The 25,491-nt window shown below is 35.6% G+C and overlaps 1 protein-coding gene across 8 annotated transcripts in view; it reads right to left on the bottom strand.

The window, feature by feature from the left end:
* ZNF438 (zinc finger protein 438) overlaps positions 1–25,491 on the bottom strand; it is a 185,056-nt gene that overhangs the window by 109,991 nt on the left and 49,574 nt on the right. For 7 of the 8 annotated variants that reach the window (XM_004777859.3, XM_004777855.3, XM_045069216.1 and 4 more), the window contains one exon: positions 124–201. The exons of the other annotated variant lie outside the window; for it this stretch is intronic. The gene's annotated coding sequence lies outside the window, so the exon portion shown is untranslated. The remainder of the gene's footprint in view (positions 1–123; positions 202–25,491) is intronic. 8 annotated transcript variants of the gene reach the window in all.

Below are 25,491 nucleotides of genomic sequence, written 5' to 3'. Positions count from 1 at the left end.
ATGGAGACAGAAGACCATTAGAGGTAATTTGACAGTTGAAAAAGTGTCAAAGGTACTGGACTTAATTCTTTACATGTTAAATCAATCTTAAGCTGGCGTTAAAATGGATACGAGCAGACTTACTTGAAGTGATCTGACTTAGCAAGTATCTTCAAAACTTCAAATTTTTAGTACTGGATGAAACACAGCGTTCATCTTTATCTGAAAAAAATGTAATGGAAGTAATGAAATTGAAAGAATTGATAGGTAGTTTATAGAAGCCAATTATATGATTACAACTTAAAGACCATTAAAGAGTTATATAAAGTCCTATAAAACTGACATTACTTAGACTATGTATAATTTAAGAATGTAAGACAAAAATCTCAAGCTATGCCCAAAGGCTTCTAAAATAGGAGATATATTTCTTTCATATATTTTTATGTCAATCTCCTCAAAATTCTGAAAAATATATTATTAGATATTCAAGCCTGATTCACACTGAATTCTTTCATTTAGCCAATAATCAAACCCTCTTCAGTTCTAATATCATGGAGAGCAGGGAAAGATGAAGTTGCGTAAGAGACAGTTTCTGTCCTCAAGAAACCCACACACTACAGAAGGAGACAAACATGAAAAACTCCATATCAAGGCAGATAATAATAAGTGTGCAAGTGGTACAAGGTATATGGGATTGTGGAGAAGGTTAATTACTATAGGGAATATGTGGGAAGGTTGTATTACAGACTGAATTGCAACTCGGAAGTTCATGTAGTAACTCCTTGATCTCCAGTACCTCAGAACATGACTTATTTGAAGACAGGACTCTTAGGAAGGTAATTAAGTTAAAATCAGGCTGCTAAAGTGGGTCCTAATACAATCTGACTGGTGTCTTATAAGAAGAGATTAGGACACACAGAAAGGCACCAGGGATGTGCACACACAGCAGAAAGACCATGTGAAGACACAGCAAGAAGATGTTCATCTACAAGCCCAGAGAAAAGCCTCAGAAGAAATCAAACTTGTGGACACCTTGATCTTAGATGTCTAGTTTCTAAAACAGCAAATACATTTCTGTTGAATCATGCAGTCTGTAGTTTTTTGTTTTGCCTAACATACTCTGTAAAGGTAATAATCAGATAAAGGTAAGGGTTGGAAACAACATTCTAAGAAACAAAAATTATTTTAGGCAAACGGGCCAACATGTACAGTGTGAAATAAATCACTATACTTCCATAATATGAGTATAGCTTGGGGACAAGGAAGAGAAAAGTGAGAATGGAGGGGAAGGGGAGGAGAGAGGGAAGAAAAGATAGGAACCGATAGGTCAACAGATAGATAAGGACTAGAATTTGGAGTTCAGGTCAAATTGTAAAAGGAGCTGAATGCTGTATTTAGTATATGAGCTTTTATTTTAGACATAAAAGGAAGCATCAGTGGTTTTTCAGTAGAAAACACGTTTGAATTTGTATTTTTGGAATGATGGCTCTAGTTTTGGAATACGAGTTACTATGAAAAGATCCCCAAGGCAGTGAGACCTGTTTTGCTACTGCCATAGTCAAAATAAGAAACCAGGGCAATTGTAATGGAAATTAAAAGTTAAAAATTCACTGAAGATGTGCTTGAAAACGAAAACCAGAATAACCACTCCATCACTTATGCATGACTGAGAACTGGAACAACTAACACCATTCAGTTATAGTTACAAATGCAGTGTCTTGGCCCTCAACAGGCCTTTCTTCTCAATCACAACCATATATTGTGTGCATCAACTATTACCTTAAAAAATCAACCAATCCAAAGACTTGCCCCACTTCTAATATCTGATCCTAGAACTTCAGAGCTCAACCTATCGTCAGTAAAAACCTTAAACTCATTTCCTCAAAGGAGGCACCACTTCAGAATGATCTGTGTGGTCTCTCCTGCTACAGCAAGTCAATAAAACAGTCTGCCTATCCCCTAAAAGGTGTATTTATTTGAGAAGGGGGTTTCCACAAAAGATGGATGTCCATCAGTGAAGTCAAGGAAGAAAAGAAAAAGGAGGGAGAGCCCTGTCCTACCTTTTAAGGGCAGAAGGAAAATTAAGCACTTAACAGTCACTGATGACCTTAGAAAGAAATTTCAGGAAGGCAATAGAAGAAAGCAAAAACTTCCAGTAAGGACAAGTGACATTAACTAGCAAATTTTATTCTTTTAAGAAGGCTGGCATAGTTTAAAAGTGAAGGTGAATCTTTAACAAGGATGTTTGCTGGGGCACTTGTGTGGCTCAGTGGATTAAGCCTCTGCCTTCGATTCAGGTCATGACCCCAGGGTCCGGAAATCTAGCCCCACATCGGGTTCTATGCTCAGCAGGGAGCCTGCTTCCCCTTCTCTCTCTGCCTATTTGTGATCTCTCTCTCTCTCTGTTAAATAAATAAATAAAGTCTTTAAAAAACAAGGATTTTTGCTGTTGTTACTGCTTTGTTTTCCATTTTTAATGTTAGTAGAAGGAGGACATGGAGAAGAAGAGTGGCAAATACAAGAGAAAAAGGGAATAAAACTCTGGTAGAGTTAGCCTTGTTAAAGAGAGAAGACAGTTTCTTCCCTATGATTAGAAATGAAGGAAAGGATGGGTGATAAATATAAAGAAAAACTGTCGTGTATAAGGAGGTAAAGTTGAGGTAGTTAAGATCCAATGGCAAGACCATCTATTAACATAGAGAGGTTCAAAGAGGGAGGGGAAGAAGGATAAAAACAGAGACAGTATATGAATGAAGGAATATTAGAATTTAAGAATTTAAGAGAGAAAAAAAAATTGCCAGAGGAGTAAGGAAAAGAGAGGGCTTTCAGTATTTGAGATCTATGAAAGCTTCTGGTTGACAGAGATGAGCAAGTTAAAAAATAATGAGTTCTGAGTATCAGAAATTCAAAAACATGAATTAAGAAGAGATTATAAATCACATAGTGTGGGGTGGAGAGGACAGTTCCGGGTCTGATGCTGACATAATTGAGGAAGTTGGAGCAATGTCCTCTAAATGAACCAATACCAAGACTTAGAAAGGGGAGGTGGCAGTGTTAAGAGAGAAGGAACTGATGCACAAAGGTGGCACACTAATGACTGAATTGACAGTGGACAGCAAAGGAACACATCAACTGTCCTTTAAATCTAAAATTAGATCTATTGAGGGGTACCTGAGTCACTCAGTCAGTTAAGCGTCTGCCTTCAGCTCAGGTAGAGATTCCAGGGTCCTACAATCAAGCCCCATGTTGGGCTCCCTGCTCATCAGGGAATCTGCTTCTCCCTCTCCCTCTGCCCCTCACCCTACTCATGCTCGCTTTCTCACTCTCTTTCATAAATAAATAAAATCTTAAAAAATTTTAAAAAATAAATTTAGATCTATCGATAGGTGACTAGATAAAGATGATGTACTACACACACTCACACACACACAGGAATATTACTCAGGCATAAAAAATTAAATGTTGCCATTGGATGGATCTAGGAGTTATTGCTAAGTGAAATAAGCCAATGAGAAAAAGAAAAATACCACATGATTTCACTCACAGGTGGAATTTAAAAACAAAACAAACAGAAAAAAGGAGACAAGTTGGAGTGCCTGGGTGGGTCAGTCATTTAAGTATCTGACTCTTGGTCTCTGCTCAAGTCTTGATCTCAGGGTTGTAAGTTCAAGCCCAGTGTTGGGCTGCATGCTGGGTGTGGAGAAAAGGGAAATGGAGAGGGGAAGGAAAAGAAAGGGAAAGGGAGGGAAAGGAAAGGAAAGGAAAGGAAAGGAAAGGAAAGGAAAGGAAAGGAAAACAGAAGGAAAAATGAGACAAGCAAATAAAAACAAAAAACCAAGAAACCAGACTCTAAAATACAGAGAACAAACAGACAGTTACGAGATGGGAGGTGGGTGGAGCAATGAGAGGTGAAATAGATAAAGTGGATTAAGAGCAGAAATATCTTGATGAATACTGAATAATGTATGGAAGTGCTGGATCATATTGTACACCTGGAATTAATTTAACACTGTACATTAAATATCTAGAATGAGAAAAATTCAATACATTTTCTTCAAATGGCCATGCAAAAAAACCCCAAAAAACAAACAAACAAACAAACAAAAAACCCACAAAACAAATGGGGGACTGTCCATAAAAGCCAAGTTTAAATTTCTAAGGAGGACGGGGAAGAAGAGTTCTAGGGAAAGATCAAAGTTATAAAACTTTTTCAAAATAGAGCAGAGGGTCCAGATGACATGAAGAACTGGAAGTAGGCCAGTAGTGGAACTGTGGGTTCCATGAGAATAAGACAGGTCTGACTCCTTGGAAAAAAGAACATGATTAAGAGTAGGGCTTCGCCCAGGATGACAGGTGACAAAACACCACTCGTTCTCTTTCTGCTTTATCTGTTTGGTGAGATAGGGTAAAAGATGGGCCACATATGTCACCAATCTCTCACTCCCTCTTAGACATTGCAAGCCCAAAACTATATATATTCTCTTCTCATTCGTATAGCAAACTCAACAGGGCAAGTCAAGTCAATCCAATTTGAATATGCAGGAAGACTCCACAGAGACCTAAGCACACTCTTTTATCCAGTTTCTCCAAAATAAAGTTGGTATTTTTTATTCTGAGCGATGTCTACTTCTCAAAGGGTTCAGAAATTGGAAGAAGGAATAGATGGTGTATTTAATTGGCCTACTCAAACTCCAACAAAAGGTATGTAAACTGAATAAATGGAAATCAATCTGAAGGAAATTATATGGAAAGTGAGTTTAGTGTAGAACTTGTTTCAATTCATTCCATCTAATCTTTTCTTTTAATTTCTTTTCTTTTAATTAATAAATGGTTATTATTGCATTTTATTTCCTGTTAGCTTTTTAAAAATTCCAATATAGTTAACATATAGTGTTGTATTAGATTCAGGTATACAATATAGTTTTCTGCAGTGGCTGCACCAGTTTGCTTTCTCACCAACAGTGCACAAGGGTTCCTTTTTCTATATATTATTGCCAACATATGTTATTTTTTGTTTTTGATTTTAGTCAATAGGGCCAGTGTGAGTTGATATCTCAAAGTAGTTCTGATGTACATTTGATAATGAGTTATGTTGAGCATGTTTTCAAGTTTCTTTTGGATATCTTCCTTGGAGAAATGTCTGTTCTTGTCTTCTGCCCATTCTTTAACTGTATTACTTGTTTTTTCGGTGTTGAGTTGTATTAAGTCCTTTATATATTTTGGATACTAACTCTCCATCAGTTATGTCATTTGTGAATACCTCTTCCCATTCAGTGGGTTGCCTTTTAGTTTAATTGATTGTTTCCTTCACTGCGCAGAAGATTTTTATTTTGACATAGTCCCAATAGTTAATTTTTTTGTTTTTATTTCCCCTGCTTTAGGAGACATATCTGAGAAATGTTCCACGGTCAATGGAGACATCACTGCCTATGCTCTCTTCTAGGACTTTATAGTTTCAGGTCTCACTTTTAGTTCTTTCACCTATTTTGAATTTTTTGTGTGTGTGGTGTAAGAAAATGGTCCAGTTTCATTCTTTTGCTGACCAGTTTTCTGAATATAATTTGTTGAAGAAATTATTTTTTTCCCACTGGATATTCTTTCCTGCTTTGTTAAAGACTGACCATATAGTTGTGGGTTTATTTCTGGATTTTCTATTCTGTTCCATTTATCTATGTGTTTATTTTTGTGCCATTACCATACTGTTTTGATAACAACACCTTTATAATCTAACTTGAATTCTGGAATTGTGATACCTTCAGCTTTGCTTTTCTTTTTCAAGGCTGCTTTCATTCTTCTGGGCCTTTGTGGTTCTATATAGATTTTAGGATTGTTTCTGTTAGCTTTTTGTTCAAATACCTTTGTACTTTGTTAAAGCAATTATCCTAGACATTACAAATACTTCCTTGAGTTACTACCTTTTAACCACTTCATATACAAGACAAAAATATTGGTTTTACTCCATTTACACTTTTCTGCCCTTTGTTCTATTGTTTTATTTTATTTCTACATATGTTTTAAGCCTGAAAGATACTGTTATTGCTTTAAATAGGCAAAAATATTTTCTATTTACTCACATATTTATGCTTTTCATTTTTTCCAAAGTTCTATGGTCCCAACTGGGATCATTTTTCTTCAGACTGAATACCTTCCTTTAGCATTATTGTACTCTGGTGCTACCTGTAATAAAGTCTCCCATCTTTTGTCTAAAAATATCTTTATTTTGCCTTCATTTAAAAAATACTTTTACTGGACATGAAGTTTTTTTGGCAATAGTTTTCCTTTCTGTGCTTAAAATTAAAGATGTCATTCCACTGTGTTCTAATTTTAAAAATTTCTATAGAACAGTTTGCCATAAATCTTATCATTGCTCTTTTGAAGTTACTGTGGTTTCTTCCCTTGGGTTATTTTAAGATTTTCAGTCTGGTTTCTTCAAGTTTCATTATGTTGTACCTACGTGTGGTTTTCTTTATATTAATCTTGCCTGAGGTCCAAAAGATTTCTGTATTGCTTGACTCTGTAGATTGCTATCTTTCATCAGCTTGGAAAATCTTTGGTTATTATCCTTTCAAGTATTGTTTTTGCTTCTTTGCATCTCCTATGACTCCAATTATATGTATATTAAATGAAATGACAGTCCATATATCTCTTATCCTATATTGTTCTTTACATTCTTTTTTTCCCTGTGATTCAGCTTGTACATTTTCCCACTGAACTCTCTTTGAGATTACTAATTCTAGTTTATTTTTTGCTGTGTCTACTTTACTATTAAAATCAAATATTAATTTCAGATATTGTATTTTTTAGCTCTAGAGTATTTTTTTATATATCTCAACTTTCTGTTATTGTTCTTTGTCTTTTCCTCCATATTTAACCACTTCCTTTATTTCCTTTAATATATTTATAACTGATAAAATCCTTGTCTGATTAACTCCTACTTAGAGTGTCATTGATGTATCTAAGTATACTTTTACTTCTTCCTTGGATTGATTTTTCCTTTTTATATCTTATATAACTTTTTAGTGTATTCTTAATACTGTGAATGTGACAAACATAAAACTGCAGTGGATATTTTTTCCCATATAGGACCCATCTTTTCCATTATTAGACAAGTAGAGTGAGGAAACGATCTCTTCAATCTAATCAGTTTACTTCTGGTATAAAATGTCTCAAATGTTGGAAGTCTGACCATTCTAAGACTACCATGCTTTTAGAAAGATCAGGTAAAGCCAGAATTCCACCTCTGCCCAGGTACCATATCCATGCATAAAGATATCTTAGACCCTCTAAAGCAATTCACCCATGAGCTAAATACTATATAGTGATCTCATTCAATGCAACATGGAACAGAAAAATCACCCAGCTAAGATCGACCTTAACTGCCAATCCACAGAATCATAAGCTATATAAAACAATTATTGTTTTAAATCACTAAGTATTGGGGCAAGTTATTATGTAATAACAGATCATCACAACAATGACTTTTGTAATTTATTTAAGTTGTTACAGGGGCCACAATGTCCTGTCACCACCTTCTAGAACCCAACTGGAAGCAAAAGCCTAAACTTAGATATTATTCAGAAGTAATGTACAAAGATAATTACAAGGTGAAATTATTCTTTGAAGATAAAAAAAAAAAGCCAACATTTTCTGGAATATTATAAAATAAACAATTTTCTAAACATAAACTTCAACTAAGTTATTGCAATTAACATTTTCTTCTTACTAAATAAACTATTGTACATATATAATCAAGCCAAAAGATTCATGCTCAGGTTATCCGTTAGTTAATTTAACAAATGGTTATTTAGATACTTTCTCATGATTAGAGCAAGACCAGAATTACAAATATAAAATCAAATACTGGTAGTGGTCTAAAGCAGTGATTTTAAAATATAAAATGAAGAAATACTGCTATATTAAAATAAATTATGAAATACAGAACAAGTAATAGCTGTTACTAAAGTGATAATATATACACACACCCACACAGACACATATACATGCATGTATGTATATGTAATTGTGTAAGTATGTATGTGTGCACTCAAATCTTTACTTAAATGGAGGAGTGCCCTATGCCAGTATGTTTACTACAGCCTTATTACAGCTAAAAACTAATTTAAATATATATTAACAGGAAAATAAGGGAATAGAGAAAAGAAAGAAGTCTAATTTTTTATTCTATATAGTCTATACTTCATATATGAATTGAATTGTTAGAAATGCTTTACAACACCTATGTATCAGTTTTGAAAATTTATAATGGACACCACACTATTCCAAGTTTAGTGTCTATGGCCATGTTATACTATCTTCAGAGCCTGAATGATCCCTTGGTCTAAACACTGGAGAACAGCCAGAATGATTTCTCAGGGAGAATCATAACCCATCAGCACATATTTCTCCAGGTTACCCCTATTCATATACAGTAGACAGTCTATTCTGATACTTTTCCTCCTCAGGCTCCCCAGCATCCCCAGAGGATGCCAACCGTACTCTCAATCTAGCTATTAAAGCAAATGGCTCCATATCTAATCCGTAACTGAGAATTACTACATTCTAGATACTTGCCAGGGAGTAAAATGCTAAACTTAACCATTACTCAGTTCTTACAAAAAAGTTTCTGCGGAACTGCTGCATATCTATTGGTACACCCATTCATTTTTCTAAAACCGCATGTCTGGACTAAGACATATCACCAAAGAGCAGCATTCTTGGCTTTGTCCTTTTACTACTCTCCTTCTTATTCACCCAGCATTACCATTCACCCAGTATTCAGTGAAGTGCCTTTGATGTAAGGCCACTAGACTTTACTGAAGGAAGCTTTAAGAGAAACAGATATTTCATTCTTTTGAATTTGGCATCTTTCACTTAGCATAATATTTTTGAGGTTCATCCATATTATAGCATATATCAGTATTTTCATTTATCAGTTACTGAAGAGTATTCTAATATATGGACATACCATGTTTTGTTTATCCATTTATTAGTTGGACATTTGAATTGTTTCTCATTTTTGTCTATGATGAAAAAAGGTACTATGAACAATTGCAAACAAGTCTTTGGGTAGATATGTTTTCATTTGTCTTGGGTAGATTCTGAGAAGTAAAATTGCTGGGTTTTATGGTATGATAGTTAATTTTACGTGTCAACCTGATTGGGCACAATGCCCAGATATTTGGTCAAACATTATACTGAAGAGTGTTTTTGCATGAAATTTACATTTAAATTGGTAGACTTTGAGTAAAGCAGATTGGCCTCCATTTTGTAGGTGGGTCTCTTCCAATTAGTGGGAGGCCTGAATAGAACAAAAGGCTAACCTCTCAAATGGAGAGGAAATTCCCCAGAAGACTGCCTTCACACTTCATCTGCAACATCAGCTCTTCCTAGTTTTCCAGCAGACTAGCTTTGAACTCAAACTGCAATTATTTGTTGAGTCCTCAGCCTGTCAAGCTCCCCTATCACATTTTGGACCCACCAAACCTCCACAGTTACATGAACTAATTCCTTAAAATAAATCTCTCTCTATACATAGACAAATCCTATTGAGTATTTCTCTGGAAACCTGACTAATGCATATGTTAGGTTGGTTTCATTTTTATTTTAATTTAATTTTATTTATTCATTTAAAAGATTTTATTTATTTATTTGACAGAGAGAGACACAGAGAGAGAGGGAACACAAGCAGGGAGAGTAAGAGAGGGAGAAGCAGGCTTCCTGCTGAGCAGGGAACCTGATGAAGGGCTTGATCCCAGGATCCTGGGACCATGCCCTGAGCCTAAGGCAGATCCTTAATAACTGAGCCACCCAGGCTCCCCATGTTGGTTAATTTTTAAAGAAATGGTTAAACTGTCTTCCAAGGTGGGTATACCATTCTATATTCTCACCAACAATGTATGGGCCTTCCTATTTCCCCACATCCTAGATAGGAGATATTATGTGTCTTTTTTGACAAGAGGCCTTACCAGTGGGCATGGAGTAGTATCTTACTGTGTTTTGTTTTTTTTTTTTTTAATGTGGGTTTTCCTAATAACTAATGACGATGAGCACATTTTCAGGTGCTTATTAGTCATTTAAGTCTTTTTTTTATGAAATGCCTTTTCAGTTCTTTTGCTTATTTTTTAACTGGGTTGTCTGTCTTCTCATCATTCATCTGTTGGAGTTCTTTATATGTTCTGGAAACCGTTCTTGGTATGATCAGATATGATCTGCAAGTATTTTCTCTGTGGCTTGTCTTTTCAGTTTTTTAACAGTGTCTTTTGAGGCAAGTTTGTAATTTTAATGAAGTCAGATTTATCCCTTTTTTTCTCTATGTCTCGTGCTTTTGGTGTTATATCTACTAACTCTTTGCCCAATCCAAGGTCATGAAGTTTCTTCTATGCTTTCTTTCAGATTTTTATAGTTTTAGCTCTTACATTTAGGTTCATAATTAATTTTGAGCTAATTTTTTGTACCATTGTTTTTGTGAGAAAGTACATTTTTTCACATATGGATGCCAGTTTTTTCAGAACCATGTGTTTAAAAGATGACCCTTTGTTTATTGAATAGTCTTTAGCAGTTTTTAAAAAAAGAAAAAAGAAAAAAAAATCAATGAACCAAAAATGTAAGGGTTTATTCTTGGACTCTCAATTCCACTCTATTGATCTGCAAATTTATCATCACGCCAATGATATACTGTTTTGGTTACCGTCACCTGATATTGAATTTTTAATCTGGGAAGTAACAAAGTCCTCCAACTTTGTTATTTTATTCATTTATTTAAAACATTATTTTATTTTATGTGTACTAATGAATACTATCTTAAATTCTTTCTGAGGGAAGACAGATATAATATAAAAACAAAATAGAGTATATTTTAAGGATGTTTTTAAAAAAGTATACTCCTCTTAAGATCTGAAAGAGGGGTACCTGGGTGGCTCAGTGGGTTAAGCCTCTGCCTTCAGCAGAGGTCATGATCTCAGGGTCCTGGGATCAAGTCCCACATTGGGCTCCAAGCTCAGCAGGGAGCCTGCTTCCCCCTCTCTCTCTGTCTGCCTCTCTGCCTATTTGTGATCTCTCTCCCTGTGTCAAATAAATAAATAAATAAAATCTTAAAAAAAAAAAAAAAGATCTGAAAGTTACAAGCACTAATGCATTTTCCTAGGAATAATTATGGTATTAAGTCTCCTGCAACAAACACCCACATCCACACTAATCAAATGCTTACTAAGTTATTAGGCATGATGCAGAGTTAAGCACTAAAGATACAAAGACAAGACACAGTCCCTAACTTGGCACAAAAATAGAGAATGATGGTATAGTGAATTATAGCAACAATTGAAAGAAACAGGGGTAGGAAGGGAAAGGTATATTAATTTCATCCAACAGATTTACCTTACTTCATATAATCTTGTTTCTGGAAAAAAAAATGGCTTATGATTTTTGGTATTTTTTTTAAACAAAGTGAGTTTGAAAGCATCAGAGACTACTACTTACAAAAGCTTAGAGTAAGAAATTATTTTTATAGAGTTTCTCTCAACTAGTAAGGTCTTTTACTTCACTCCTTATTTTTAAGAAACTTATAATTTTTACCAAAAAAATTTACACTAAGGAAAAAATTCAAATAAAACAGAAATATGTATAGTAGGAAGTGTAAGCCCCATTTTACCTTCAATCCATCCTCTCCTCTCCCCAGAAATAACCTCTGTTATGCTTGATCAACTCCTGTTTGTTCAGAGCTATATAAAATGCAGAGAGTAAGAACTCTTGAAATCCTCACACCAATCTCAAATCTTGTTTTATAAAGGAGCCTCTTTCCCACTCACACAATACCAGAACAGCTAGCAAGACTAAGCATTATTATTCTTTTTCCTTCTATATCCCTTCCTATGCTCTAGAAAAGGTAGAGATTAAGAGAAAAATGGACATAAGCAACAGACCTAAATTGCGTGTGTATGTGTCATGTCTATGTGTGTCTGTCTGTGTCTGTGTGTATAACCTTCATAGTAATGATTCCTGAAACTTGTTCTACAGGAGATTTTAACAGATATTCTTAAAAAAGGAAAGAAGGAAGCTAAAAGAAAGGAAAGAAGAAGGGCAGAAAGGAAGGCAAGCAGGCAAGCAGTGGGCATTTCCAAAGTTAAATATATTTGGGAAATACTGGCTTAAATGAAATATCAATATTCACTGAGATGCTCCTACCTTTCATAAAATTAGCTGACCACCAAACTCTTTAATCATAGATCACTTTGCGATGCCCTGAAAGACTGAGGCAAAAATACAATGTGGGAAATAACCATAGGTTATAGTTTCCATTCATCACCACACTGGCAGCACCAAGTGAACAAATAAGGATATGGAGAGATGTGCATGCAGTCACAAAAATGTGCTAAGGCCAAAAGACTAAACAGTAAAGTCAGGCAACTGTCTTAAAATTCTATCTTTACTATGTTAAAGAAACTGATTTCATTTCTTTGTTGTATTGTTTTTCCTTTGTTTATGAAATAAAAGAATAAAACTAGAGATAAAAGCTTGGCTCTAAAATTAAATGGATTAAAGTATTTGCTTTTCTTTTTTTTTTAAGATTTTATTTATTTATTTGACAGACAGAGATCACAAGTATGCAGAGAGGCAGGCAGAGAGAGAGAGAGGAGGAAGCAGGCTCCCCACAGAGCAGAGAGCACCATGTGGAGTTCCATCCCAGGACCTTGGGATCAAGACCTGAGCCAAAGGCAGAGGCTTTAATCCACTGAGCCACCCAGGTGCCCCTAAAGTGTTTGCTTTTAATAGTGAGTAGTAACAAGTAAATACAATCAAAGGGTTTCAATGTAAATTCTAGCCATACTTTAATTTGCTTCACAAAACTGATTTGTTTGGGATAGTATTACAGTATTTGCTTTATTGTAGAAGAATCTTTAAGAGGTTAATAAAAAATTGCAGAGAGGTTGTATTTTTACAAAGTTACTATAGCTACCTATATCTGTGCAACAAAAAAAAACAGTAAATTTGGATCTATCTCCTTAAACATCAGACTTCAAATCAAGGTATAAATCAGCAGTGAAATCTCTTAAAAACTTGCCACTGAGATTGGATGAAGCCTTTAACACCAAAGTATAATCATGAATGATAACTTTTCAATATATATCCTGTCTTCCCACTGAAATTTTAATTAGGGAAAACTTTTTATTGAAGTGGATCCTTACGATAACTAAGAGAGTTGTATGTCCTTAGTGGAAGCTATTCTGAAATTGTATTTCACTAAAAAATAAGGAATAAATAGATCACCAATGGAGAAAAGGCTCCATCATATACTTCAGCTTTTTTGTTTTTGTTGTTTCTTCATTGCTGTTGGGAACAGGAAGTGTGATAACTAATACCAGTATTTATAAATGTAAAACAGCCTCATTCCTTTATAGTTAAAACCCAACTATTTGTCTAATACCCAATTCACACTTCCTTTATGAAATCTCGCACACTCTCTAGTTAAAGTCAAAATGATATTTCCTTCCACTAAGCTACATGAGTCTCATTCAGGCCGCTCACTTAGCACATCCCCATATTTAATGTACCATAAGTTGCTGTTCAACTTGACTAGTGTACGTATTCTATTCACTGAAATGTCTAAAAAACTTCAGATTTATTTAGTAAGTATTTGTTGATGACTGACATTACTATTCAGTGCTTTACGATGGTCTTAGGAATAGAGAGTCCTTGGGAGAAAATGTAAGTGTTTTTCCATTATGAGAACAGTGAACAGGTTTATCAGTTTTAGGAGATGTTAACAGACTATCTATAATTTAAGTAACTTACAACTAAATCTCATTGTTTTCTATGACACAGCAGTGGCGTGGTTAGACCAGCCAGGAGTACAACACTTTTATGGACTTGGGCACAAAATGCTTTGAGAGAATTAAATGTTTAATAACAAAGGACTTCGAACAAGATCTTTCATTAGAGACTAACAAAAAGGGTGAGAGAAACATTAGACATACACATAATAATGCATATACAGAACAAGTAAGGATCCACAAACATAATCTGCCAGTTTAATTCACTCATTCAAAAAACCATTATTGAAAGCCCATGGCGTGGCAGGCTCTGTTTTTCGTTTAGGGGAACTGAAGGTGAATGAGAAATATCAACCTTTCCTGTAAGCTCTCTAAGGCAAATCCAAACACAATCAATCTAAAAATTCATCTACCCACCTCTGTGTAAAACCGTATTACACATGGTTAAGATGCATAAAGAGTATTTTATCTCACTGTTTTAAGCAATACAAATAGTTTTTCAGCCTAAACACCAGCAAGCTTAAATTATCCTAGAAGCTCCTTCCAAGAGATGTTGTTTCATTTCTAGTCTGTCCCCAAACCCTAAGGTTCCCAAGTTGTTGAATGAAGACACAGAGATGTGCTATTAGCAACACAAGCAAACTGACCCCAGAGCCCTGTCTAAAGAAACACTCCTTACCTAACAATGAGGGCAGTGCTAGCCCAGGGACCCCCTGCCCCTACCAGTTCGCCAGCAGCTGCTGACATAGTCTTAGGCTTCACAGGAGCACAGCATTTTCTTCTAAAACTTAAGGGGAAAGGCAAAAATAGAAAACCTTTTGGCAACCACTAAAATGTATATTTAAAAAATTGTGGAATAAAAATGAGCTGCTATATACTTTTAAAACCAGAGCAAAAGGAGAAAATTACAAGTACCAGTAGCCTCCCTATGCACAACTACAACCTGAACAGAACCGAAGCAGAAATGTGGCAGTTTCAGTTAAGCAGCTTTGCATTTGAGGCAACTTAAAATGATCTAGCAATTAAGCAAGCTGAAAGTAACATGGTAGAGACAAATTTTACTTTTAGAATCAGAACCCATTTTTCAAGTGTGTTAAGAAGAAAGAATGCAATCTTTAACAGATGGATGGGCTTTCATTTAACTAGAAATTCACTAAACCAGGAATCAGGAGATTTTAAAACCTACACAGTTAACTGGACAACATACTTGGATACTAAATTTGATTTTTAAAACTAGTAGGTTATGCTCTGTTCTTGTGTTAAATCACAGGGATTTCTTCTGGGATTGTAAAGGAATGAGCATGTAGCCTATCTCACGAAGGAAGGAGAGATTTCTAGCCTTTTAAAACAGGAGGTTCGCCTACATGATCACCTGGGACAAACTTGGCCAGAGCAAGCAGGCTAGAAGGTTATAGGAGCCTGGGAATGTTTAACATCAAGAAAGAAATTACAGCTCAGTAAGATCAGAGGGAATTACACAGGAAATGTGAACAGTAACCCTTTCATATCTCCACACCCCCTCCTACTGCCTGTGATAAATGGACTCCTGCAGCCATCCAGCCATGTGAATACACAGACCAACAGCAGAGGGGGACTGGGAAAAAGGAAAGAAGCCATTTTATAAACATACACACACACACACACACACACACACACACACTCTCTCTCTCTCTCAGCCCAGCTTTCTGCCATACTAAAATCATGTTGCTCCAGAAAACTGCCTTTAGCCTTTCTAATTGCCACGTATGCACTGTATCACAGCCTTATCCAACGGAGCCTTAAGTAAAAATTCCAAAGAAACTTGAAGAATCAGGCAGGGGTGGGGGGACAGAATAGTTGGCAGACGCATCACAAGTAGGGAAACGTGGCTCCTCTGAAGCTGACCAAACAAATAGGTCTCCACCCTGGCTTATGTTTAAACATCTTGTTCCTAGTCAGTCTGTAGGGAAAACATTCTTTCCACAATAAATAATACGCAACCGAATCAGAAATTCTTACTCCATCCTTTATCTGCTCTATGTAGAAGTTCTTCAGCATTTCAAACCAGAAGCTCAGAGAAGTCAACTAATTTTGAATTCTATTTAAAAAGTTTAGGTGGAGTCAAGGCAAATTAAATATTTCTTGTTTCTAATCTGGAAAAACAAACGTGCAATCCTAGACTCCTCTTGAGCCCCCTGGCTTGGGATCTCAAGAAAACAAGCTATTCTTACACAACTGCCTTCCTTTCAGAAAAGAGGAAATATTTAGTTTCCATAGACAGGTTAGTTTAAAAGAGATTAATTAAAAACAAACAAACAAACAAACAAACCCTATCCATGGTCCTCAGACAGTGAGGGCATGGGTGGGGCAGAAAAATAAATAAAGAAAAAAGTGATATTTCCAATGGGCTAAGCTTAAAATATGGAATGGAATTTCACAGATCACTTTGAAATAAGGTTTAACTTTTTTCATTGGTATAACTTCGGGATAGATAGAGGTGGCTTGCCACAAAGAGTAGGTTAAGAAATAAATGAAAGTAAACAGAGATGACAAAGCAAACCACAGGTAAAAGTCAAAAGCTTTTTAGAACTATCCAGAAAAGGAATAATAAAATCAAAGGATTTTATTTCTTCCAGAAAAGTGCCTCCTCCAAAGTACACATATCTTCTTCAGGAAACAGCCTATACCAGTAGTGTTTTTGTACAATAAATGCACATCAGTCAAATGGCAAATGAGATTTAAACTGCAGACTTCCTAGTTGCCTTAAACAACTGATTTCTTAAAGCTCCCAGAGAGGCAATCTGATAACTCTTCAATAAGTTAAAGGTGCTTGTTCTTTCCATGGACTCTGAGTTTATGGTAACCTTTATGTTAGGAGAAGCATTAGGGGGATGACAGGGAGCAAAATAATAAACAAATTCTGAATAAAAAACCACACAACTAAGGGGGCTTTCACACAAAGATCAGTTCCCCATTAAATGAGGACCCTGAAGGGCACCAAATAGAAACTCAGTGTAACCACCTCCCCATCTGGAAACAAGAACTTACTCTTAGCACTTCTTAACCACCATTCACCCAAGTCTTGTTCTGATAAACATAAACACTTCATATCCCCCACTGAATGTTCTTTGGGATCTCAAAATAATTTAAGTATTATAACCAAAAAGAAACCACAGCAAGATAATTTGACTGTTTTCAAACAATGTTGCACTACAACAGAATTACACTTTTTAAAATACACAGATGTTAATTTATATTTGCTTACTTTTATCTTGAAGACAAAAGATCAAAAATGTCTGTGAACATGAATGTATAATGACAATGAAATGAAGATTACTGGGACCTGCAGCATATCTCCTCTTTTGAGTTACTGTCAATGATCTTTTCAGTTCTTAAACTGGGCCTAAAGAAATGCTGACTGATACATATTAGGCCTTCGATATTTGTTAAATGATTCAGCAGTAAGGCCGCTTCTTCTATCTGTAAAATAAGAGAGCCCTAATATAGTACTCTCTTGCAAGTAATAAAGGATAGAAGCAACAAGGAGGTTAAATCTTCAGTACAGAGGCAATATAGTTAAAAGAGGCAAACTGTAGACAGCCTTGACAAGAGTTATGATAATAAAAATAGACTGTCACCTAATATCTGCACATTTGTACAGTACTTCCCAATATATAAAACATTTTATATAATTTCAACCCTACAACTTTATAAAGCAGATGTTATTATCATTTGATTCAAACAGCAGAAAGTGGCTTTTTCGAGATCACCCAGCTAGTTAAATAGCAGAGATGAGATTCAAATCTTTCTAAAAAGCTATCTCATTCATTAAAGGCTTTATTTTGTCATGAAATTCTGAAAATTTCCTCCAAACTCCAAAATCAGAAAAGACATAATAAACACAAACTTTTTTTCCCTTTCAATCCACTCACTATCACTCCCTTTCTACCAATTCCCATTTAAAAAAAAAAAAAAATTGTCCAAGCTCCCACTGCAGCAGCCTCTCTCTGTTCCTCATACCAGAATGACTAAGGGCACAGAAAGAAGCATCTTCCAAAAACAAACCTCCTGTCACTTAGGTCTTGTAACCTACAACTTTCCCCAAAATAAGGATATCGTCACAGGCAAGGACTTTTAAAACCATTAACTAGTGAGGAATGTCTGGGGTTGTCTGTTCTTTACTGAGAATGAGTCAAATATGACAAAAATTACCTCTGCATTCCTAAAAGGTGAGCAGGAGTTCCCCTCACATTTCCCTCCTTCTGGCTTAGCAAAAACACCCCCTCTGGGGACTTGGTAGTGAAAGGCTGACTGCGCAAGAGTAACAAAACTAACAAAACTAAAAGTTATTTTCTTACCAACTTGTACAGAATATTCCTCACGTTTATTTCTGAAGCCTTATTAAAGACTGATAAACTACTGGCATTAGTAATTTAATGTAAATGTGAGGTATAATGAAGGTAAAAATGTATTCCTACAAAACCAACTATTTTTACTCACTTCTGAAGCTTATTATAAAGATTATTAAGCTAAATTATATGAAAAATGCTAAATATCTCATCTAGCACAGAGTAACTACTCAATAAATGTCAGCTATAATTAGTAACATTGAAGAATTAAGAAACTGAAGAATTAAAAGAATTAAAAAACTGAAGAACTAAAAACAAAACATGACAGAAGGCCATATTTAAAATGAACAAGCAAACAATATATTCCGCGGGTTGTTTTTTTTAAAATCTACGCAAAACATAAACATCCGTTCTATGTATACAAACATATGCCTATAAATATTCAAAAAAACTTTTTGGATGAATGAATGACAAAATGATGACCTCTGGGAGGATGGGGGGTGGTCAAAGGGAACTTTGATAGGTAATAAAATTAATTTTTTAAAAAGCAAAATAGAAAATATCTTTACATAAAATCTTATCTTCATTCCTATAGTTGATTTCAGTAGTACATGAAAAGCTTACTTCTATTTTTAGGAAATGTATCCAAACGATGTCTGAAACCTCATTTTCTTTAGGATTACCATCTAAGTTTTATATTACATACTGCTTTCAATAATCTTCCTAATGATACTCCTAATTGGTATATTAAAAATACCAGCTGGTGCACAAAAAATATATTTATTAAGTTTTAGAACTCAATGTAAGGAGTCTTTCAAAGTCCAGGAAGCCATAAATCAAAACAGTTTTAAATAAAAAGATTACCTTTTCTCTTTAAATTTTCTGTTTACATTTAATAAACTACAGACAGAAAGTCAAGTCCTTGATTCTTTTTAAAGCCAAAGGGTTGCCTATTTAAAATCATCATAACAATCTCAAATGTCTTGACTGCTGCTCTAATTAAAAATCTTTCTTTCTAGGTTCTTCTTAACTTGTAATTCTTTTCTGTGCCATACCAATGCTGGTTTTAAAATTCTAACTTTCCTTCTAGTTTACAACCATAACTTTGACTTTTTCATCCCATTCTTTTTTCTTTCAGATCATCTAGATTTGAGCCCATAAACTGTGGGCAAAGTGGGTCACAAAAGCTCTTATTAACTCCCTCAGTGCAGCAAATAGTGGGCCTCCTGTGGTTTAGGCACGGAGGTAACCCACATGCACCACAGACCCAGCCAGCCTGGGCCCTTCAATTTACAAATCCAGCTTATAAATTAAAGGCCTCCACTGCTGTAAAAAAGAGACCGACATTTCAATAGATGAACACTAGAGAAAGTAGCCTCTTCCTTGTCCAGGAGACACTGGGCTTAATAGGAAATCCCCATCTCAAAGAGCTGTGAGATTCAGGAATTGTGGGAAGCTATGCAATCTCTTTAGATATATTCAAAATTCAAGAAAGCCCCTTTCTGTAAATTAATGGGGAACAGTATTTGATCAAAAGGTATTTTCCTATAATTTCAAATAAAGTATTCTAGTTATCATTTGTAGCTGCCACAGGGCAATTCCAACAACAATAATAATAATAATAATGTACAGCTTTATTTCTAGAAAATAAGCAGCACATGTACTGACATTTTTTTTTCCTCCTAGATGCTCAGCTGTGGACTCATTAATATTAAGCTGCTGGACCTACAAAAATGTACAATGGTTCCCCCAGTAGTCAACTCTCTTAATTTTAGACAGCTTAACTTCACATAGTAGTTAAGAACATCAGCTTTGGAAACAAGGCCTAGATCTACTTCATAACAATTGTCATCGGTCAAGTTACTCAGGTGCTCTGTGCCTCAGTTTCTAGGTTAATACTAATACCTACCTTATAGGACGACTGTTAGGATTACTTAACTGGTTATACATAAAGCACCAGAACTGTGCCTGACACAGAGTAAAACATTGTGAAATTTTTTTGGCTGTTATTATTATCCCTAACATCAGAAATGTATAGCTCTTAGAAAAAAAAAGAACGTTTAGCACAGCTCACTACAACCATTAAAGAAATAGGTTCTTTGAGACTGTTTAGTTCTATTAGAACACATGGAAAGTTCCCTGCATCATTCTCTTCTGTGCATTCTAATGATTTATTCCTTCCTGTATGTCTCCATGTACCCTGGGCTCTACTTATCCATTTACTCATCTCCTTCTGGACTATAAACGTCTTAAGAACAGGGATTCTATCTAACCTTGTAGTCTCAACATCTAGCACAGAGCCTTGCATAGAGCAGATGCTCTACAAAAACAATGAAACATAGTCTTAGCAATTTAACCTTGAAAGTCCATGGCCATGACATTAATTCCTTTGTGGAAAAGCTGTGTTTTGCAACTCTTTACCCAGGTAGTCCAGCAGAAGGTGAATAACCTTCTATATGATAATGACATACAGTACCCTTCTATGTATAGGCTGAAGAGAAGAGGAATCCTGTGTCCCACAGAAGAGTCTAGAATTCTGGTTGTTACTACCAATAACAAAGGTCTTCCTCTACCAAAAAAAAAAAATGTACTAACCATTTATCCGTCTGCCTTACTCCAGTTAGGTTCTTAAGGACAGAAACCACTGAATGTTGACCTCCACATCCCTAGATGGGCCTACCATACAACGGCGCTTCATAAAAGCCTATCGCTTGCATTTTTTATCCAAGCTTCTAACTTATTTGTATTTTACTTGCTTTATTCATGACATGTCTTTATTTACTAGAATAAAACACTTTTCTGAAATGAAACAATTCTCCTTTTTCCCCAGAAGCTCTTGGTAGAGAGAGAAATGAAAGTCCGCAAAGTGATGACTAGAGAAGAGAAGCAACTAATGTCTGCTTGCATGATCTTTTCCAGGCTGCCCCAGATGAAGCCTTTGTCAGTGGCTCAGCCTCCAGAACCGAGCCAGAACAAAGCCTTTCTTCAAAAAAGAATCACCCTTTGACTGCTATATAGATTTTATTCAGTCAGCACTGTTTCCTCGCTCTCTTACCATTGTGACATGTTCATTATTTCAAAATTCTATCTGCCCACCCTGCTTGTGACCATGTCCAGCTTAGCTTATGACAAAAAGCCAGCTTGGGAAGCATCCTCTCGCTGATGTTGTGAAACATGAATTCAGTGCCAGCGGCCTTTTGACCACTCAGTGGCCTTTTGACCACTTTTGATTTCAGCTCATCAATGAAAGACCTTCAGTGTGACCTTTAGTCTCATGTCTGACTATTATCACCCAGTGGGCCCAAGTCCCAGCACCCTCAATCTCAAGACAAGCACATATCCTAGAATCACCTTCTGGGAGTCTAGATAAATATCTTTCCACATTTTCTCAGGGAAAAGGAGTGATTTCACATTCCTCTAAGTCATTCTATGAGAAGACTACTTCCACGTGTTATAACTGGGATCTCCAGCACAGCATGTGTCATTTACCTAATATTAGGTCAGAACATAAACAAGTCATATATGATCCCTTCTTCTAACTCTCTGCACTCAAAGCAATCAGATAAGTGATTTAATCCTCTTGACTCTGCAAGATGAAATTAAGCTGATTTCTTTGCTTAATGAAATTAAAAATAAAACTGCTGTCAAATGGAAACTTTTTTGCTATCCTTGGGGTTCTGGCCAGTCATGGAATTTTAAAGTTAGAAAGGATCTCAGAGAGTCATCTTCCTCATTTCATAGATGTAGCCTGAGGCCCAGAAAAGCTGAGTGTTTTGCCATGGTCACAAAGAAAAACAGAGAACTAAAGCTGGGGGGAAAAGGCCTTCCTGCCTCCTCAGCCCTTATGCCATCCACATACCACACTAAGATGAGTCTCTTGGCAAGAGACTTCACTATAACCCGCAATCCCGGAGAAGCGGTTCTCAGCTTCACTTCACTCCCTACATCTTGGTAGTCCAGTCACATAATTACCTGCTTTAAAAATAGATAGATGGATAGATAGATAGGTAGATAGATATGGATATCTATCTATCTATATATATGACAAAATGGAAGTCTTGTCATTCATTCATATATATGTATACATGAATGAAAATAATTAAAATAACTCTAAAAATAACTTTGCAACATCACTATTTTCTTAAAGATATTACCCCTAGCAACTGCCACAGGCTTCTTCTTCCACACTGTTTCCAAGATAAGACTGAGTGCTAAGCCCCTACTCCCCTAAACAGTCTTTAAGCATAATGTGAAAAAAATGGGAAAGCTCCATATTCAAGCTTCCTTATTATAGAAAGGGAATGGAGCTGGTACCCTCTCATGACAAGGAATGTTCAAGATAGGCTAACAGTCTATTAGAGACTCAAAGCACTGAAAGGACAGCTTCTCTCACGACGCTAACATCAATGAGAATGTGACTGCATGCCCTGTGTTACTTACATGGTAATGACAGGGACATCTCAGAAACAAGCTGACTAGTAAATAACTGGAGATATTCCCAAAAATTGAAAAAATAAGAACCAAATTAAATGAAGATAAACTTTAAATCAAAGAACAAGAAGTCCAGAACACAATGGAAACAAAAAAGAATTTAAAACAGAAATCTTCAAACAAGATCAATGAAGTAAAACCAACTAGATCAATTCTGACAATAAATATAAATGATTTAAAATATCCTTAAAAGAAAAGGTTCTCACTAGGTTAAAAAATGAAATCTAGCTATACTCTACTTTTAGGAAATATCTAAAAGACATGACAAAGAAAGAGCAAATATAATAAGTATAAAGACATATAAGGAAATATAAACTAAGGTAGCAATATTCATGTCAGCTAAAATACAAAGCACATAGCATATTATTCTGACAAAAGTATAATTATCAATTGAGATGTTTAAAGCAACTAATACATTAACACACATTCTAAACCAAAAGCTGATACAAATATAAGGAAAAATTAATAAATTAATGATTTATATCTTTAAGCCTGACAGACTAGACAAAAAAATTATAGAAAAGTTGGTAACAGATAAATAATTCTAGCTGAAACTGTACCTCAAATTTTGAGTTTTGACTTTTCCCAGGATAACAAAATAACACTGAAAAATTGGTAACAGTAACACTGAACTCTCACGATGCCGAGCAGGCACAGCTCCCAGTCAGCCACACAATCATGAGGGTAAATGACCAATAGGCTTAAAACACATACAACCATTCTGTTTTTCACTTTCAATAGAGCATTCAATTTATTACATGAGATATTCAACATTTTATTATAACACAGTCTTTATGTTAGAGGATTTTGCCCAGAAGGCTAATATGAATGTCACACATGTTTAAGGTAGGCTGAGCTAACTATGATGTTTGGTAGCTTAGATGTACTAAATGCATTGTCAACTTAAGATACTTTCAATGTACAATGGGTTTATCAGGATATAGCCCCACTGTAAGTTGAAGAAAACCTGTATATCAATTTAATAATAATTAGTACGTAAAGTTTAAAAGTAACTTAAACTTTGAGAAACACTCTCTTAAACAATTATTTTAATTGAGACTGCCCCCTAAAATATACTGGATATATCCAAAAGTACACAGAGAAAAATAGAATTCTTAAATGCTTTCCTTTGAATTAGTGTACAAACTTTCTGCTATAACAAAGAGATTCAGGGGCGCCTAGGGTAGCACAGTCAGTTAAGTGTCCAACTCTTGGTTTTGGTTCAGGTTGTGATCTCAGGGTCACATGAAATCAAGCCTTGTGTGGGGCTCTGTGCTCAGCGCAGAGTCTGCTTGAGAATCTCTCTCCTTTTCCCACTGCCCCTCCTGCTCGTGCTCACTTTCTCTCTAAAATACATAAATCTTTGAAAAAAAAATTAAAAAAATACAGTAGCTCATTAGAAATTCTTCTTTCTCATGTTATAATATTGGGTGACATGGAAAGGTATGCTGTACAAGATCACCATGGACCTACACTGGCTCTATTATCCTGTACAGGACCTCCAGCTCTGGACCTAAGATGGTTGCTACACCTGATATAACATGCCAGCCAAGCAGAAAGGGAAAAGAGAAAGTCTAGGACATGTGGCTTGTTTTGAAGGGGTTTACCTTATACAATCATCTTTTAACTATTATTAGCCACAAAGTCATACCCTGCTGCAAGAAAAGCAGAACAATGTAGTGTCTAGGTGGACGGCCATATATATGCTCAGGTAAAATCTAGAGGTCCTGTTTCTAAAATGAAGAATAGATTCTAAGAGACACTGGAGTTATTATGTACATATTCTGATTAGAAAAATGCAAAAGAATAATAAAACAAAACCCAGAATGAATTCTGTGTAATCACTTCATTTTAGCTGGATTCATCTTAGTGCCAAGGACACTACCAAATATCAATTTAAGAAGAGAGAAAAGTACATCAGTGAAATCGAAGGATGCTCGGGTCCTATTCCAATATCAAATCACAGGCTAGAAAGTATACCGAGAATTCATTTATTCTCTTTCCTTGCTTAAGGATATTTAATTCATGTATTATTGTTTCTATTGTATAGAAACAACCTGAACAGACTTTTCAGGTTGACTCAGTATCAGTCTTATACAGAGGTCTTCTACTATTAGACAGAGTTAATCTTTTGCTAGTTAAATAACTTTCAATATTTGTGGAATGCTTTTTAAGACAACATTACTAGGGCTGCCTGGGTGGCTCAGTCAGTTAAGCATCTGACTCTTGGTTTCAGCTCAGGCCATGATCTCAGGGTCATGAAATCAAGCCAGCAAAGGGCTCTGCACTCAGCACAGAGTCTGCTTGGGATTCTTCCCCCCTCCTCTCCCTCCCCTTCTAGTCCCTCTCCCTGCTCACACTCTCTCTCATATAAATAAATAATCTTAAAAAAATAAAACATTATTAAACTACAGTTTATATACAGTAAAATGTGTGCATTTTCATGCATATTTCAATGCATTTTACAAATGTATATCCATATGTCCCTATAATCACCATCAGAACACACTCGTACCAAAAGTTTTCTCATACCCAATCCAAGTCAATTACACTGAACTCTCAGCTGCAGGCAACAACTTGTCTGCTTATTATCACTAATGATTAAATTTGCCTTTTCTAACATTTCTGATGTAGTAATCCAAGGCAGTAAATGGAATCATAGAATTTGGATTCTTTTGTGTCCGGCTTATTTAACTCAGCATAATGTTTCTGAGAGTCATTCATGCTGTGTGTTCTTTAGCCCCTTTTATTGCCAAGAAATGTTCCACTGCATGGATATACCACAGTATGTTTATCTAGTCACTAGTTGATGGTCCTAGCTTGTAGCTATTATGAATAAAGCTGCTATGAACATTCATGTGCAGGTGTGTATGTAAACCGACTTTCATTTCTTTGGGGTAAATATTTAGGAGTAAAATTGTTGCATC

Source organism: Mustela putorius, unplaced genomic scaffold (assembly GCF_011764305.1).
Source record: "Mustela putorius furo isolate JIRA1106 unplaced genomic scaffold, ASM1176430v1.1 tig00003913_pilon_pilon_pilon, whole genome shotgun sequence".
NCBI classification, from domain to species: Eukaryota; Metazoa; Chordata; class Mammalia; order Carnivora; family Mustelidae; genus Mustela; species Mustela putorius.
Note: the sequence above shows the minus strand (reverse complement) of the source record. Positions and strands in the feature narration are given on the sequence as shown.